Consider the following 5089-nt stretch of genomic DNA (forward strand, 5'->3'; position numbering starts at 1 on the left):
ATCAATTCTTGGTAGTGGCAAACAATCCTTGGGACAAGCCTTGTTGAGGTCGAAGAAATCGATACAAGTTCTCCACTTCCTGTTTGGCTTTGGGACCAACACAGGGTTAGCAACCCAGATCGGGTATTCGGCTTCCCTGATAAACCTACATTTTAGTAGGTGAGCTACTTCTTCTTCTAACGCTACAGATCGTACTGTCCCCAAAAGCCTCCATTTTTGGCACTTTGCAGGCACAATCTTGTCCAAGTTTAAAGTATGCATTATTATACTCGGCTGATTCCCACCATGTCCTCGTGCGACCAGGGAAAAACATCCAGGTTCTTTCGTAGAAACTCAACCAGCTCCTTCCTTTCGACTTCAAGATTTTTCCAAATTTTTACAACTCTTGAAGGTTCTTTCAGGTCGATGTTTATTTCATCGAGCTCATCTATTGCTTTAAGCTCAGACCTATCTTCGCCTACCTGCGGATCAATGTCGTCCCATTGGGTGACCTCGCCATCTTCTTCTCGAGGTTCTTCCGTCCCACGGGTGACTTACATTACTTGGGACTCCTCACCTCCCTCACTTATGACCATCGCCTGTTTCCCGAGTTGTGATTTTCCCTTCATAGAAATGCTATAGCATTCTCTAGCGGCGAGTTGGTCTCCTCTTACTGTGCATATCCCCGAGGTTGAGGGGAATTTCATTGCAAGGTTTCAGATCGAAGTGATGGCTTCAAATGCCATCAGTGCAGGTCGGCCCAAAATCATGTTATATGTGGCCGGACAATCGATTACCACAAACTCGAGTATTTTAGAGATAGTTCATGACTCTTCTCCCAATGTCACCACTAGTCCGATTGTCCCTATGGTCGCCGCTCCTTTACCCGAAAACCCGTACAGAGTCATTGAGGTTGCCTTCAAATCGGTTACGGACAATCCCTTCTTTCTAGGGTGGACCTGAAAAGTAAATTTACGGAACTTTTGTTATCCACCAGTATTCTCCGTACCCTTCGGCTAGCGAGTTGCACAGTTACCACCAATGGATCATTTTGTGGGAATTGAATGTGGCTAGCATCCTCTTCTGTGAAAATGATTGGTTGTTTTGATAACCGCTATTGTTTTGATAACCGCTGCTCTGGGATAAATTTTGTACCGTTATGAGTTTTCAACTCATTAATATACCTCTTTTGGGCCCCGCTGCTCGTGCCCGCCAAATGAGGTCCTCCGACAATAGTGGTTATATCTCCTCCTACTATCGGGGGAGGGTCAACCTAATTCATCTGTGCTCCAGGTTGACATGTCAGAGCTTCTGGAACTGGCTGAGGATTCTGCCCGGCTGGTTCATTAGGAACTACCCCATTTTGGGCGTACTGGGCTAATGGTCCAACTCGAATGAGAGTCTCAGTTTCATCCTTCAGCTGTCGGCAATCATCAGTGTTATGACCGATGTCATTGTGGAATCGGAAAAACTTTGAAGGATCTCTCTTCGCCCTCTAATGCATTAAAGGTTCTGGCTTCTTCTACGGGAGGTGATTATAATTAGCCATGAAGATATGCTCTCGGGTGTCTATTAGGTCGATGTAGGCGGCATAAACGGGCTTGAATTTCTTCACAGGCTTGTTCTTCTTCATCTCGTTCTGGTTGCCCTCACCATTCCCCTTCCTTATTTTATTTCCCACTTAGTTATTCTAGGTAACGGGTTGAGTCGTAGCTACAACATCCGTCACCGCTCCAATGAGTTGGATAAGGGCCTGGCTGGTTCCTACGATATCAGCTCATGCCTCTTCTAGGTTTATCCACTCCTGAGCTCGACCCAAAAAAATTTCTACGCTTTTAACTCCTTTTCATTGGAGTTCTTGCCACAGGTTGCCTCCCACCAGGATTCCTATTCTCCTTGCCATGAGCTTGGAGCTATCATCAGCGTCCCTAGCCCGCACTACAACATTGGCGAATCTACTCATGTATACTTTTAGTGTTTCACTAGGTTGCTGCTTTACATTGGCCAATGAATCGGCTTCAACACGAGCTGCCTGTGAAGCTCAGAATGCTCTTTTAAACTCTCAAGAAAATTTCTTCCACGAGCTTATCGAATGTTTCTAGTATTGTTTAAACCACTGTTTGGCAGGTCCGGCCAGAGTTGCAGGGAACAGGATACATCTTAGATCAAGCCCCACATTATGGGACATCATCATTGTGTTGAACATCCCGAGGTGATCGGATGGATCTGTGTTTCCATAAAATGTCAGTATGTTCGGCATCCTAAAGCCATTAGGATATGTAGCCGCTGCAATGTTTGGAGCAAAAGGTTTGAGCTCCTCATCTGAGTCGCAATTGTCCTTTCCCTTTCAAGATAAAAGTCTTTTCATTTGTTCTTCCATAAAATCCAGCCTCTCAAGGGTTTGGTCCTTGGTCCCTAGGTTAGCAGGGGGTTATTCAACATCTCCCATCCTATTATACACATTTGATGGGTTGTTGTCCCTCCAAGTTCAAGCTTGGTTAGGCGGGACATTCCCATTGTCGTGTATAATGGACGAACCTCCCTCATGCCGAGTATAACTAACATCCTCATTCCGAGCTGGATACCTACTTTGTGAGTTTAAATGATCACGCAGGTCGGGCTGTGGATCATATCGAGGACTTTGTGCTGAGCTCAAGTTATTTCTTAGGTCACTCCTGGACCTGCCTTCACACTGGCTCTCCATCCAATAACTTCCATTTGCAAAACTTACAGCTCGTGGTTGAGATCGAGGACCTGGATTCTCAGCACGCGTCTGTGGGGCATAAGTATTTATAAAAGAGGGAGGATTTCTCCTACTATTCCCACGAGCTGAAGCATTTCATTGTGGGCGAGGTGGTGTTTGATGTCTTACCGGTGACGGAGGATGCCTTATTAGCGAGGCTATCCTCGTTCCATCAGGACAAATTAAATTAGCTCAACTCAAATGTCCCTAGTTCTTTGTGCCTGGGGTTCTTATCGTGGCACTGGAGGATTCGTTGGAGCACTTTGCCTTCGTGAGCTTGTCCCAGCCCCTTCTCGCGGGTTGTTGTTGGCATTTCTATGAATCTAGGAAGAAGGCACAGAGCTGGGGGTTGCAGTCCTGACCAACCGACTGACAGACTGATGATGACCCCTGTGATGACCAGTGGGTTGAGCACTCTGGTGGTTTCGCTCTAAAGGTACAAAACTCAGAGTGGCGGTTTTGACAGAACAACTAGGTTTAGACCAGTTATTCTTGTGGTACTTATGAGACCCACTTTGCCTCTTTCCAACATTAACGTCGGTTGCAAGAGGGAATAATCGAGTCAAGACCTCCTCGATCTGCCTATTTTCCCTAGCTAGATGGCTCCTTAACTGGGCGTTTTCGATCTCCACAACAGTCAAGTATCCTAGATTAGGATTTAGTGGGAGTGACACTGAGCTCTCAGCATCGTCCTGACCCACCGGTTGTTTCCCAGGACGTTGTTGAACATCTAGGCCCCTTTCAGTGGGAACAGCGATATGATGGGCCTCCTGCACACAAGGTTGTTCCATCTCTTTATTGTGCATCGATCTAGTGAGCACCATGATGAATGTTTACTGAAACTTGTGAAGCACTAATTTTCTCTCAACGAAAGCACCAAACTGTTGACGCGGTTTTTCGCCAACAGTATTGTAATGCCCTACTACCAAGGGTCAGTTACACTATGTATTTTAAATAGTGCTAAACTCGTTAAACGATTCATTTGTCCATAATCGTGTAACTAAATGTAATTAACGGTTTAGGGTTATAATATTTGGTCAAGGATACAAACGTTTCACTAAAACGTTTATTGTATACATTGGGATCCCAAAATACATTTAAAAGGTTAATTACAATAAAAGATTTACAACCAGCCGACCTAAGCAGCAAAATAGGGTTTAACTCTAGTTCCTCTTTAAAATCTCGGCCATGGTGGTCGAGCAGCCGCATATGTATACATCGTAACCTAAGCTCTCCAACTCAAGGATGGTCCAACTTTCTTTTACCTTTACCTGCACCACATAGCACCCGAGAGCCGAGGCTCAGCAAGAAAACTTAAACATGCTCATAAGCAGTTAATAACATGTCATCAAATCATAATAAGCATGTCTTGCAGTAATAACCCTGTTCATGCATGCAGGCAAGTATAAATAAATGATATGGGGTCCTACGCCTTGAGTAGATGACTGTTAAGTCAATCTGGGGTACTACGCCCTGAATAGATGACTACTATGTCACTCTAGGGTATTGCGCCTTGAATAGATGACTATTAAGTCAATCTGGGGTCCTGCGCCCTGAATAGTGTGCCCTAAATAGATGACTATTAAGTTAATCTAGAGTCCTGCACCCTAAGCCATGTGACGTTCCAGTCACCTGACCCTTTTAGCCCTGGCTCTGAGTAACTACCCAAGTGCTTTAGTTTTCTTCAACCAATAGGTCGATCGAGCATATAATTCTCCTATTGATTAGATCTAATCATATCAACCAACGTTCAATGCGCTATTGCCGCTCTTGACTCATAAGTCAATTCCATACGACCAGTGTTCAGTACTATTGCTGATCATGACTGATAAATCAGAGCTTCATGACCAGCACTAAACACCATTGTCATTTCTGACTAATAAGTCAGTGCGTAGCTCAGATAAACAATGTATTCCAGCATTCACAATGCAACAGATATCCAAATATAGATCACTCGACATGCTTCATCAATAATAACAAGCATAATTATGATCATGCACATTTATAGAGACTCAAGCTCTAATCAATTCCATATTCAACATTCATGCCATGCCATATTCACATGTATCACATGCATCACATGCCTCACATACTGGATGCAGTTTTCTTACCTTTGGTCCAAGCACAGGTTAGCAATAAATGACCCTCAAGCATGATCCTGTTTCCAAGCTCCTAACTACCACCTAATCACAACCATAATATAGAATCCCGTCAAATACGAGTAAATAAAGACTTCTGGACCGAGTCCTAGCCTCCGGGACGTCAAATCCTATGAAACCAGATAGTAGGATCAATCCCGAGCCCTTAGGTTTAAGTTCCCATGACTAAAACCCACTTTTGGCTAAAGCTTCCCACACATGTCGCGAA

This window comes from Humulus lupulus, chromosome X (assembly GCF_963169125.1).
Source record: "Humulus lupulus chromosome X, drHumLupu1.1, whole genome shotgun sequence".
Classification (NCBI taxonomy): Eukaryota; Viridiplantae; Streptophyta; class Magnoliopsida; order Rosales; family Cannabaceae; genus Humulus; species Humulus lupulus.